General features: G+C 40.5%; 1 pseudogene; it reads left to right on the top strand.

Annotated features, from left to right (window-relative positions):
* Positions 1–6,830: 6,830 nt before the first annotated feature.
* LOC119805418 lies at positions 6,831–7,682 on the top strand (annotated as a pseudogene).
* The last annotated feature ends 7,169 nt before the right edge of the window (positions 7,683–14,851 follow it).

Here is a 14,851-nt window from a genome sequence, read left to right as displayed (position 1 = left end):
TCCTGTAGGAGAAATTTTGGAAGGCAATATGACGAGAATACAACTGAGCTCTGGATTCACCCTGTCCACATGTGTCTCTTGTAATTTCTCCTCAATCATTCTCAGCTCCTTTTCTGCTTCAGCTGTTAATTCTCTGGGACTGTTTAAGTCTTTTTCACCATCCAAGGTTTTATTTAAATGAATTATCATATCAGATGTTATGCCAACAGCTGGTCGTAAGCTGGAAATGTCTCCTAACAACCTTTGAAAGTCATTGAGAGTCCGTAACCGATCTCTCCTAATTTGTGCTTTTTGTGTCTTAATTTTTTGCAAACCTATTTTATAACCTAGATAATTAACAGAATCTCCTCTCTGAATTTTTTCAGGAGCAATCTGCAATCCCCATTTAGGTAAAAGTATTTTTACTTCTTCAAACAGTCTTTCTAAAGTAGCCATGTTTGAATCAGATAACAGAATATCATCCATGTAATGATAAATTATAGACTTGGGAAATTGCTTGCGTATTATTTGCAATGGTTGATTTACAAAATATTGGCACAGGGTGGGAGAGTTCAACATGCCCTGTGGGAGGACGGTCCACTGGTATCTCCTTGTAGGTTGAGAGTTATTATAAGTAGGCACTGTGAAGGCAAACTTTTCTCTGTCTTTTTCTTGTAAAGGTATAGTGAAGAAACAATCCTTTAAATCAATAACTATGAGAGGCCATCCTTTTGGTAATAAAGATGGCAGAGGAATTCCAGATTGCAGAGAGCCCATAGGTTGAATAACCTTATTGATAGCCCTGAGATCTGTCACCATTCTCCACTTACCAGATTTTTTCTTAACAACAAATACAGGAGAATTCCAAGGGCTGGTAGATTCTTCTATATGTCGAGCATCTAATTGCTCTTGTACCCGCTGTTCTAAAGCCTGCAACTTTTCCTCTGCTAAAGGCCATTGCTTTGTCCATATTGGTTTCTCAGTCAACCATTTTAGAGGCAGTGCTGTTCATATCTCTGAAGGGCCATCAATTGCTTTGCATTCTTGTACAGCCCGAACAGCCGGTTTCCGCCTTCTGTAATATCTTTTAATATTTCCCTTGGTGATATAGGCTCTAGAAGCAGCAGGAATGTTAATTTGGGTATTCCATTGCTGCAACAGGTCACGGCCCCATAAATTCACTGCAATATTGGCTACATATGGCCTTAATTTTCCTATTTGTCCTTCTGGCCCTATGCATTCAACCCATCTCGTGCTCTGCCTTACTTGAGATAGGGTTCCAATTCCCAGGAACTGAACATTTACATCCTGAAGAGGCCAATACGGATGCCAAGATTCTGGAGTAATGATACTTACATCCGCACCTGTGTCCAGTAGGCCAGTAATAAAAACGCCATTTACACACACTCTTAACTTTGGTCTTTGTTCATTTATAAAAGTCTGCCAAAATACACGTAACTCATCTTTCAGGCCATTTTTGCTTTTAACAGCAGGCATGGGGCTTTCTAATTTTCTTGATGAGGCATGTTCTCGGCAGTAACTGGAAATGACTGGACCACATTCGCCATGGGGGCCTGCGAGAGGCCCCCCATTGAGTTTCCCAGTGGCAACAGGTTGCCTTGTCTATCTCTTGTTGACCTGCACTCATTTGTCCAGTGTCTGCCTTTTCCACATCTCCTACATATACCTGAAGGCTGAGTCCTCCTACGTCTGTTATTTCTAGAAGAGGCATTATTATTATTATTATTATTATTATTATTATTATTATTATTTCTGAAAATCCGTTGTCTGCAATTCCTTTTAATATGTCCCATCTTGCCACAATTAAAACATTTGGTAACTTGATGTCTCCTTTTTGCATTAGAAATTGCTTCTTCTACCCATGCTTCAGTGCCATAGTCAAATGATTCAACATTCATTGTATGTAAGACCCATTCGTCCAAGGGCGCTGATCTCATCTTTAAAGGCCCCAGGATCCTTTTACACTCCACATTGGCATTCTCATAAGCCAAAGACTCAATTATTATATGTCTTGCTTCTGGGTCAGATATCCCTATCTGTACAGCTTTAGTTAGCCTTTGTAAAAAATCACTAAAGGGTTCTCTCTGACCCTGTTTAACTCTGATATATGATTCCAGTCTCTGTCCTGGGTCTTGAACCCTGTCCCAAGCCTTTAAGGCTGCTGTAGTACATATGGATAAGGTGTGTTCATCATAATTAGCTTGTTCCAGAGGATCGGAGAAAAGTCCTTCACCTAGAATTTGATCTAGGGAGATCTCAATTCCCTTTGCTCTTTCCTGCTGTTCTAAAAGTTTAGCCTCTTGTCTGAACATGCATTTCCAATTTAATTGTGACCCACTCTCTAGAACAGCTGATACTAATTGTACCCAATCATGGGGCGTTGCCTTATTGCTTATAGACCAAGTTTTGAGCATCTCTCTAACAAAGGATGAATGTAGCCCAAAGTTCATAATGGCTTGTTTAATTTCTTTGAGATCATTCATACGGACGGGTTCCCATGTATATTCCTTGATGACCTTAGGGTTTTTGGAACCAGTCACCTTTTCTGACGTTATTATTGGAAAGGCAGGTAGAACTTTATGGAAATTATCCCGGAGAGTTTTACTCATTGACGGAGTTAAATTTCGCCTTTCTACCGTTTGCTCCTGTTCATCATAGTCTATAATTTCCTCAATTTTTTCTAATCTGCTTACTATTGCCTTCTGTAAGGCCTGGATCTCCTGTCCAGAATTATGCTCCAAGGCCTTCATGGAGGATTCCAAAACATGAAGTTTGTCCAGTAGAGTTAGTATCTCATCCTTGGATAGAATTTTCATGGCATGAATTGTGCCTTCTTGTATTGACAATCTGTCAGCCAATCTGTCATATCCTTTAGACAAAGTCTGATTTTCACATTCAGCAGTTTTAATTCTCTCTGATAATGTTTCAGACAGGGACTGAAGTTTACGATCCAAATCAGCTGTTCTCTCCTCCGCAGCAATGAATCTCTCCTTAATATCAGACTGTAGTTTTTCTGAATTTTGCTCATTTGACCGAGTCATATCAGACAAAGCCCTATTCCCTTCCTTGAGACCTTCAAACTCTTTCTTGGTGTCAGTCTGAATTGTTTTTGCAAATACCTCGACCGACTTAAAGTTGTCACTCAAAACAGTTGTGCCCTTTCTTAAGCATTCAACCTCTGTCCTAAGAATCCTGGTTTCATTCTGTAAGGACTTTATCATTTTTCTATTTTCAAACCATGTAAGGGAGAAACCAAATACGAGAAAAATTGCAAGCCCTATAAACATCCAAGTTATGGGAATATCATATGTATTCTGTAATATTTCTACCATAGTATAATTAAATAGACTGCAGAAGCTTTCAACGGTGATATGGTCAGACATTTTTTTTTTTAATCAAAAGAAATTTTACCTGTAATGACCGTTCCCTGCCAGTAGGTGGTGAGGGCAGTAACCGCTCGGCCAAACCGAGTCTGCAGTACCGGCGGAGCTCGAATGCTGGGACTCTGGCAGTAACCACTAGTCTCCGGCAGGTCAGGGCCCAGGCAGAACTCAGCCGGGACTGGTGCTGCCTGAGGGGTAAGCCAGCTCGGACTGAGTCACCGGACTGAGTCACCCGCACACACACATCCTTTGCTCAGTACAAGCGGGGCTGGGACAGGCTAGTCTGGGAAACTGCTCTGAAGCAATCAAGAGCCCAAGGCCGAATCCCTGCCACGCAGTGTGGGAACTGGAGCTGAGGGCTCCCAAAAGCCCGAGTTGGACGCCAAATGAAGGTGCGTGGTTGATCGGCAGTTATGATTCACCAGACAAGCTTTAATGTATATAATTCAGTTTTAATAAAGGAAAGGAAAGGGAACTTACAAATCCAAGGTTCCAGCGAGGAGGGCAGGAAAACAAAGAGCAGGTGGGCCACAGGCCCGCAAGATTTTATAAGTCAATATTAGCCTAAGGGGGACACACCTAAGAGGGACACGCCTAAGAGGGACACGCCTTTAGACCAAGGGGGACACGCCTTACAAAACAAGGTTTTTGGCTAGGCTTCCCCTTCATTATTATACATTCTTATCCAATTGTTATTGTAAAAATCCTCCTTCATTTATATGTCAAGTTTTCACCAGCCAGAAAACCTGGTCCAGGTTTTTCCCAAGTGAAAAATATCATCACTATAGTGGGGAATACCTTTTTCTAAATTGTCTCCTTGCTAAGCTTGAGAATTTCCCCCATTTTGCAAGATACATGAGTTTGAGGTGAGGCTCCCGGCTCAGTTTTTAAGTACTTTCTTTCTTCACATGTTTTATTGGAATGTGCTCAGGTCACACTCAGCATCCACTGTCCAGTTCTGGAAATACTCCATTCCTTTCCTTATGTCCCAAACTTGAAGTAATATCTAATTCAGCATTTTAAGATTCATTTATTTTTGTTTTATGTGTAAACGAATGTTTTAACTGCATGTATGTGTGTTTTATATCAGTTTACCATGTGTGTGCAGTGCCCTTGAAGACCAAAAGGTGTCAGATCCCCTGAAACTGGTCTTACGAATAGTTGTTAGCCATTACATGGGTTTTGGGAAACAAATCCAGGTACTCAAGTGCTCTTAACCACTGAGACATCTCTTCAGCTCCAGTTGTTTCCATGTTTTGTTTTGTTTTCCTTTTTATTGTTGTCTTTAAAAATGTGAAGCACAACATGTTTTCTTCTGACTGACTTTTATACAATACAGCTTAATTGCATTCATGGATCTCTAGGCCTTTCAACACAAAGGTCTGTTATAAGGTATACTTATGTTGCCATGTTGACACCCACATGAAAACATCTCCTTACAGCCTCAAAATTCAAAACCTGATTAGACTTCTGTAGGGGATAAAAGATCCCAGGATCAGTGCAACATAACTACTTGGTTGGCTTCCTGGTGGGGTAAAAAAAAATCAGTTTTTGTCCTTTCACAATGAATCTCCAGCAGTTTGAACACGATGCTGTTTCTCTGTTGGCTGCCCCTTCATATCAAATTTGCAATAAATCAACCTGCTACTCTTGCTAGAATATTATCTTTTCATATACCTATGAAAATGGAAAATATTCCTCTAGGAAAGTCTCCATGAATGGAGAGCTGCACCTGTTTACAGAAGTAACTATTTTCAAGTGAGGATATGTAGGCCACATGTAGATGACTCCGTCCTTAGCCGTCATATAATTGTAACCTCACAAGAACCTATTCACCTGGAAACCACAAGAACTAAGAGCACACAGTTGCTCTGTATCTGTGGATTCTACATCCATGAATTCAAACAACTGCAAATTGAAAACATATGGAAAAATATCGCATCTGTAATACAAATGTATAGTCATTTTTGTTCATTATTTACTAAGTGATGCAGGGTAGCAAATATTTGCATAACTTACTATATATCAGATGTCATAAAAATCTAAAAATAAAAGTATAGCGTGAGGCTACAGGCATGAAATGCAAAGTCTAATTTCTAGATAATGACCTCTGTTGAAAAGAACATATGAAGGTTCATATCGCAACTTATTATTGGAGCCAAACAACAACAGTGAGGAGAAAGACTGTTTGTGAGAAATATGGGAATACAATAACACAGAAAGAATTATGCCTTTAAAGCTATTCTTGGTGCATTGATGTAAGATGGAAGTGTCAGTACAATTCAACCATAAATATAAATGGAAGAAAAGCACAATTGGAGGGGGAAAATAAGTTGGTGCCTTTCTCTTTCCAGTCCTTTTCTATGATGCCAGCAATCATGCTCAAAGGTTCAGAGTAAACACGGAGAAAATTACCAGAAGAGTCACAATAGGACTAGAGACAATACAACAATGCTCTGCATGTCTAAACAAAAGCTGAAAGGAGTGAATTTAACCTGGCCTTTAGTTTTCAGTCAACTGCTTAACTCCTTTAACCCCTAAGCCATTAGTGAGGAAGGTGTGCGATCACTTATGTGAGGAGCAGTGAAGAAAATATACATTTTCCGAACACAATGGATACTGCCTGTGTGACTGTATGTCAACCACGTGCAGCTTCCCTCTGCCAAAGAAAGAGGATCAAAGGAAGTTTTTTAATCCTACAGGGCAAACAAAGCCAGCTGCTTGAAAAAGCCCTATGTGTAGCAGTTAGCTGCTAAAGGACCATAGACTGAGAAAAATGCAATGTTTACAGTTGAGAAATACAAAACAGTAAGATCCTGGTGCCAATAAGAAGCAATAGTCTTATATTCCGGAGTCTTAGAAATAATAGAGTTTATTGCAGGATTTTTTTGTAACGTAGATACACTGTCAGTTATCCTTTCAGCTCTCTGTATGTACTAATTTCTCAAAGCATTGTTTAAGCAACTGAGTTTTAGGACAATTCTTCATAACGTAGGGTTAAGTCTGAGATCTTTCTTTCTTTTTTGCTAATTTTTGTTTATTATTATTACTCTCTGCATGTGTGTGTGTGTGCGCGCGCGCACGCGCGTGCACGTGTGTGTGCTTACACATGTATATGCTATAGAATGCATGTGGAGCTCAGAGGATAACTCTATGAAGGTGGTTATCTTCTCTGCTTTTAGCTAAGTTCCAGGAACTGAATTTAGGTTCTCAGGCTTGTGCTGTAAGTGCCTTTAAGTAGTAGAACCATCTAGTGCTCTCTCTCTTTCTAATTCAAGGATCTTCTGCTGGGCAATCTTGTTAGGGAGTCTTAAACTTAAATGTGAGTTGAGGCAAGCTTAGAGCTTACATAAATAAATGCATAAAAGATGGATATTCAGAGTTCCTGTGAGTTTCTTCCTGCTGTGTACATCTGGCCTCTGGCCTCTGGCTTCTAGCCACTTCCCTCGTGCTATGGCCCCGAAACAGCAATCTGCACTCCTGCCTCAGTCCAAGAAACCCAAATGGGCTCCTTCCCCGAAACTGGAAGGCAAGTCGGCCTCTCCCGCCATTCCGAAGGGAGAAAAAGAACAGCAAAAAGCAGTTGAACCTATTAACGAAGTACAAAATGAAATAGGCAGACTTAATGAACAAGCAAGTGAGGAAATACAAAAAGTAGAACAAAAACATAACAAACTCCGCCAACCCTTTTTTCAGAAGAGGTCAGAATTGATTGCTAAAATCCCAAGTTTTTGGGTAACCACATTTGTCAACCATCCACAAGTGTCTGCACTGCTTGCGGAGGAAACGAAGAGGCTCTGCATTACTTAACCAGAGTTGAAGTAATTTGAAGACATTAAATCAGGTTACAGAATAGATTTTTATTTTGATGAAAATTCCTACTTCAAAAATAAAGTTCTCTCCAAAGAATTTTATCTGAATGAGAGTGGTGACCCATCCTCAAAGTCCACTGAAATCAAATGGAAATCTGGAAAGGATTTGACAAATGCTCGAGTCAAACACAGAATAAGGCCAGCAGGAAGAGACAACACGGAGAGCCAGAGAGCTTCTTTACCTGGTTTACTGACCACTCTGATGCAGGTGCAGATGAGTTAGGAGAGGTCGTCAAAGATTACATTTGGCCAAACCCCTTGCAGTACTATTTGCTTCCTGATATGTATGATGAAGAGGGAGAAGCAGAAGATGATGACAATGATGATGAAGAAGAAGAAGGCTTGGAAGATATTGATGAAGAAGGAGATGGTGAAGATGAAGATGATGATGAAGGGGAAGAAGGAGGATGAAGGCAAGGATGACTAGCACAGAAGACTGATGGATACCGACCCTCTTTTTTATTTTCTTTTTATTTTTTAAATTTCTCCAGTCCCTGGGAGCAAGTTACAGTCATTTCCCTCCTGTCCCCAATTCCTCTTGTGCTCAGTCCCCTTGTTTTTGAGGTCTCGCTTCTCAACACCATCATTCTCAACTTATTTGGGGGGAAATGTCTTGAGCAAAATACAATGGGAAAAGAATTTCCACTCTTCTGTTCTACATTCATTTTTATCTTTTCTTGTCTTGAACTGTGGATTCAACACCGCCACCACCATGCTCTGTGGGAAAAAAGAAAAGCCCTCCAGCCCCTTTGGCTCTCTCTGCTTGAGGCTGGGGGGTGCTAGGCCCCTGTGTAGTAGTGCATAGAATTCTAGCTTTTTTCCTTTCTCTGTATATTGGGCTCAGAGATTACACTGTGTCTATGTGAATACAAACAGTTAGCATTTACCAACATGTATCTGTCTACTTTCTCTTGTTTAATAAAAAAAAAAAAAAAAAGGGAGTGCACCCAGGTTGGTGGGAAGTCCCCTCCTTCATTAGCCTGCCTGCAGCAAGGTAGGCCCTTTGTCAGCAAGCTGCTTGGCCTGCAAGGGGACCTGACAGTCTGCCAGAGGATCCATCATTCATTGGGGTGAGTGAGGAGTGAGTGCCTGAACCGTGGCAGCTGCCCGGAGAGGGACCACCGACATTCCCCAACTCCCCCCCCCTGCCACCCGCACACTTCCTGCTCTTCCTGCAGGGGTTATTCTCCCTGGATACTGCCTCTCTCTTCCTTTCCCTTCCCAGCTTGCACCCAGAACCCCCTCTGCCTCATCCTCCCATCTTTGGGGCCACAAAATCCCACAGCTCAGCCTGTTTGGATGCCGGGGACCTGGAATTGAGTAAACCCAGGCCGGTGGGAGGTCCCCTCCTTCATTAGCCTGCCTGCATCAAGGTAGGCCCTTTGTCAGTGAGCTGCTTGGCCTGCAAGGAGACCTGACAGTCTGCCAGAGGATCCATCATTCACTGGGGTGAGTGAATTGAATTCATTGGGGTGAATTGAACTTCTAAAAGAAGACCCAAAGGGGATTATTCAGAGGAAGAAATGGGCAGGCGCCAATGCAAGAATTCCTCCAACAATTTGAAAAACAACATGAAAGCACCAGAACCCAGAAAACTTATAACAGGAGGACTTGAACACACTAATCAAGAAGAAGTAGAAAAAATTGACTTTATGAAAGTAATAGAGTCCCTTAAACAGGAGGTGAAAAACTCCCTTAAGGAAATGGACGAGAAGAATAACAAAAAGTTTGAAGAATTGAGTAAATCTGTAAATGATATCCTAGGAAACCAAGAAAAAACAATCAAACAGATAATGGAAACAGTGCAAGACTTGAAAACTGAAATGGAGGCAAGGAAGAAAACACAACCCAAGGGCCAGCTGGATATGGAAAATCTATGTAAACGAACAGAGACTACAGAAACAAGCATAACCAACAGAATACAAGAGATAGAAGAAAGAATCTCAGATTCTGAAGATACCATAGAGAAAATAAATGCACTGATCAAAGAAAACAGCAAATCCAACAAATTCTCATCACAAAACATTCAGGAAATCTGGGACACAATAAAAAGACCAAACCTAAGAATAATAGGCATAGAAGAAGGAGAAGAATTACAGCTCAATTGTCCAGAAAATATATTTAATAAAATGATAGAAGAAAACTTCCCAAACCTAAAGAAAGATATTTCTATTAAGGTTCAAGAAGCTTACAGAACACCAAATAGACTGGATGAAAAAAAAAATCCCCTCGCCATATTATAATCAAAACACAAAACATACAGAATAAAGAAAGAATATTAAGAGCTGCAAAGAAAAAAGGTCAAGTAACATATAAAGGGAAACCTATCAGACTAACGCCTGACTTCTCTATGGAAACCATGAAAGCCAGAAGGTCCTGGTTAGATGTTTTGCAGAAACTAAGAGACCATGAATGCAAGCCCAGATTACTATACCCAGCCAAGCTTTCATTCACTATAAACGGAGAAAACAAAATATTCCAGGATAAAAACAAATTTAAACAATACATAGCCACAAATCCAGCCTTACAGAAAGTAATAGAAGGAAATTCACAAACAAAGGAGTTCAGCATTGCCCAAAATAACTCAGACATCTAGTGACCCTTCACCAGCACATCTCAAAGAAAGGAAACACACAATCTCTACTACCAAATAAAAAATGACAACCGGAGTTAACATCCACTGGTCATTAATATCACTTAATATCAATGGACTCAATTCACCTATAAAAAGGCACAGGCTAAGAGACTGGATACGAAAAGAGGATCCAACATTCTGCTGTTTACAAGAAACACACCTCAACCACAAAGACAGACATCTACTCAGAGTAAAGGGTTGGGAAAAGGTTTATCAAGCAAATGGACCTAAGAAACAAGCCGGTGTGGCCATACTGATTTCTAACAATTGACTTCAAACTAAAATCAATCAGAAGAGATGGAAAGGGACACTTTATACTCATTACAGGAAAAATCTATCAGAATGAAGTCTCAATCCTGAATATCTATGCCCCTAATACAAAAGCACCCACTTATGTAAAAGAAACATTACTAGAACTCAAGGCAGTCATCAAACCAAACACACTGATAGTGGGAGACTTCAACACTCCTCTTTCACCAATGGACAGGTCAATTTGACAGAAACCTAACAGAGAATTAAGAGACTTAATAGAGGTAATAAACCAAATGGACTTAACAGACATCTATAGAACATTCCACCCAAACAGGAAAGAATATACCTTCTTCTCTGCGGCTCATGGAACCTTTTCGAAAATTGACCACATACTTGTTAACAAAGCAAACTTCCATGGTTACAAAAACATATTAGTAACCACCTGCATCTTTTTTTTTTTTTTTTTTTTTTTTTTTTTTTTTTTTTTTTTGGTTTTCGAGACAGGGTTTCCCTGTAGTTTCTAGAGCCTGTCCTGGAGCTAGCTCTTGTAGACCAGGCTGGCCTCGAACTCAGAGATCCGCCTGCCTCTGCCTCCCGAGTGCTGGGATTAAAGGCGTGTGCCACCACCGCCCAGCTAACCACCTGCATCTTATCGGATCACCATGGATTAAAATTAGAATTCAACAACAATGCTACCCCCAGAAAGCCTACAAATTCATGCAAACTGAACAGTCAACTACTGAACCACAGCTGGGTCAAGGAAGAAATAAAAAAAGAAATTAAAGTCTTTCTTGAATTTAATGAAAATAAAGACACAACATACTCAAACTTATGGGACACTATGAAAGCAGTGCTAAGAGGAAAATTCATAGCACTAAGTGCCCACTTAAAAAAACGGAGAAAGCACACATTGGAGACTTAACATCACACCTGAAAGCTTTAGAAAAGAAAGAAGCAGACTCACCTAGGAGGAGTAGAAGACTGGAAATTATCAAACTGAGGGCAGAAATCAACAAAATAGAAACACAGAAAACAATCCAAAGAATCAATGAAACAAAAAGCTGGTTATTGGAGAAAATTAACAAGATTGACAAACCCCTAGCCAAACTAATCAAACGGCAGAGAGAGAACACACAAATTAATAAGATCAGAAATAAAAAAGGGGACATAACCACAGACACAGAGGAAATTCAGAGAATCATTAGATCTTACTACAAAAGCCTGTATGCCACAAAATTGGAAAATGTAAAAGAAATGGACATCCCACTAAATTCAGGCCATCCCACTAAATTCAGGAATGAGACAAGGCTGTACACTCTCTCCTTATCTCTTCAATATAGTGCTTGAGGTTCTAGCAATAGCAATAAAACAAAACAAGGGGATCAAGGGGATTCGAATTGGAAAGGAAGAAGTTAAACTTTCGTTATTTGCAGATGATATGATAGTGTACATAAGCGACCCCAAAAACTCCACCAAAGAATTCCTACAGCTGATAAACTCCTTTAGTATCGTGGCAGGATACAAGATCAACTCCAAAAAATCAGTCGCCCTCCTATATACAAAGGATAAGGAAGCAGAGAAAGATATCAGAGAAGCGTCACCTTTCATGATAGCCACAAATAGCATAAGATATCTTGAGGTAACTCTAACCAAGGAAGTGAAAGACCTATTTGACAAGAACTTTAAGTCTTTGAAGAAAGAAATTGAAGAGGATACCAGAAAATGGAAGGATCTCCCTTGCTCTTGGATTGGGAGGATCAACATAGTAAAAATGGCAATACTACCAAAGGCAATCTATAGATTTAATGCAATCCCCTTAAAGATCCCATCAAAATTCTTCACAGATCTTGAGAGGACAATAATCAACTTTATATGGAAGAACAAGAAACCCAGGATAGCCAAAACAATCTTATACAATAAAGGAACTTCTGGAGGCATTACCATCCCTGACTTCAAACTCTATTACAGAGCTACAGTATTGAAAACAGCTTGGTATTGGCATAAAAATAGAGAAGTCGACCAATGGAATTGAATAGAAGACCCGGATCTTAAACCACAAACCTATGAACACCTGATTTTTGATAAAGGAGCTAAAAGCACACAATGGATGAAAGAAAGCATCTTCAACAAATGGTGCTGGCATAACTGGATGTCAACCTGTAGAAGAATGAAAGTAGATCTATATATATCACCATGCACAAAACTCAAGTCCAAATGGATTAAAGACCTCAATATCAATCTGAACACACTGAACCTGTTAGAGGAGAAAGTGGGAAGTACTCTACAACATTTGGGCACAGGAGACTGCTTCCTACGTATAGCCCCAGCAGCACAGACATTAAGGGCAACATTGAATAAATGGGACCTCCTGAAGCTGAGCAGCTTCTGTAAAGCAAAGGACACTGTCACTAAAACAAAAAGGCAGCCTACTGACTGGGAAAAGATCTTCACCAACCCCGCAACAGACAAAGGTCTGATCTCCAAAATATATAAGGAACTCAAGAGACTAGACTTTAAAATGCTAATTAACCCAATTAAAAAATGGGGCACTGAACTGAACAGAGAATTCTCAACAGAAGAAGTTCAAATGGCCAAAAGACACTTAAGGGCATGCTCAACCTCCTTAGCAATCAGGGAAATGCAAATCAAAACAAGGTTGAGATACCATCTTACATCTGTCAGAATGGCTAAAATCAAAAACACCAATGATAGCCATTGCTGGAGAGGATGTGGAGTAAGGGGTACACTCATCCATTGCTGGTGGGAATGCAAACTTGTGCAACCGCTTTGGAAAGCAGTGTGGAGGTTTCTCAGGAAATTTGGGATCCACCTACCCCAGGACCCAGCAATCCCACTGTTGGGAATTTACCCAAGAGATGCCCAATCATATTACAAAAGCATCTGTTCAACTATGTTTATAGCAGCATTATTTGTAATAGCCAGATCCTGGAAACAACCTAGATGCACTTCAGTGGAAGAATGGTTGAAGAAAGTGTGGAATATATACATGCTAGAATACTATTCAGCGGTAAAAAACAATGACATCTTGAATTTTGCATGCAAATGGATGGAAATAGAAAACACCATCCTGAGTTAGGTAACCCAGGCCCAAAAAGATGAATATGGGATGTACTCACTCATAATAGGTCTCTAGCCATAAATAAAGGACATCGAGCCTATAATTCGTAAAAAATCCTAGAGAAGCTATATAAGAAGGTGAACCCAATGTAAAACATATAGTTATCCTCCTGGATACTGGAAGTAGGCAAGATTGCCGGACAAAAAATGGGAACATGAGGGTGGGGTGGGATGGGGGTGGAGGGGGAGTGGGAGAGAAAAGTGTGAAGTGGAGGATGGGAAGAGCTTGGAGGAATAGGATGGTTGGGATATAGGAAGGGTGGATATGGGAACAAGGAATTATATATCTTACTTAAGGGAGCCATTCTAGGGTTGGCAGAGACTTGACTCTAGAGGGGTTCCCAGGTGTCCAGGAAGACGACCCAAGCTAGGTCCTTGGGCAGCTGAGGAGAGGGTGCCAGAAATGTCCAGATCCTATTGCCATACTCATGAATATCTTGCATATCACCATAGAACCTTCACCTGGCATTGGATGGAGAAAATGACAGAGCCCCACATAGGAGCACCGGACTGAGCTCCCAAGGTCCTGATGAGGAGCAAAAGGAGGGAGATCATGAGCAAGGAAGTCAGGACCATGAGGAGTGCGTTTACCCTTTGAGACGGTGGGAAAGATCTAACGGGAGACCACCAAGTCCAGTTGGAATGGGACTGATGGAACAGGGGACCAAACCGGACTCTCTGAATGTGGCTGACGGTGGAGCCGGACTGAGAAACCAAGGACAACGGCAATGAACATGATCTCTACAGCATGGATGGGCTCACTGTGAGCCTTGTCAGTTTGGTTGCTCACCTTCCTGGACTTAGGGGGAGCTGGGAGGACCTTGGACTTAACATAGTGAAGGGAACCCTGATGGCTCTTTGTCTTGGAGAGGGGTGGAGTGGGGCTATGGGTGGAAGGGAGGGGAGGGAAGGGGGAGGAGGAGGGGAGGAAATGGAAATCTTTAATAAAAAAATGAGAAAAAAAAGAAAAAAAAGAAAAAAGGGGGGTATAGAAGTTCGGCAAGGGTGGGATTGAGGTGTCTGGGGGGGATAAGTGGGCATTGTGACAACATGGATTCTCCTTTGTCATGTTTAATTGTGATGTTTAACAGACATCCTTGCAGTTTAAGATGACACTTTTAAAATAAATTCTCTCCTATCGATGACTCGAGCCCTACCACTCAATGGGAGAATCAACAGAATCTGTAGGGGTTTATTTGGAGTTCACATTCTCTGTTGTAACTTTACTTTTATTTTTTTTTCGGTTTAGTTTTTTGGTTTTCACTGGAAGGAAAAGATGCTCATTTTAAATGTTGAAGTATACAAGTTGCTTTGTTACAATAAAACCAATGTGTACACACACAAAAAAAGATGGATATTCAAAGAACAAAATATTCTTTATATTCCACAGTAGTGTATTACCTTGTTCCTTTATGGTAATGTTCATGGAAATGAAGATCCTAGAAAGCAAATTATGCTTCAACACAAGGAAGAATTCAGGAAATTACCATTAAAAAGTTAAAAATCAAGGGTAATGATTAATATGATGCAACTTGTAGACTAAACAAACAATTGACCCTGTGGAGTTACAA

Source organism: Arvicola amphibius, chromosome X (genome assembly GCF_903992535.2).
Source record: "Arvicola amphibius chromosome X, mArvAmp1.2, whole genome shotgun sequence".
NCBI classification, from domain to species: Eukaryota; Metazoa; Chordata; class Mammalia; order Rodentia; family Cricetidae; genus Arvicola; species Arvicola amphibius.
The sequence above is the reverse complement of the archived record's forward strand: the minus strand, read 5'-3'. Positions and strand labels throughout refer to the sequence as shown.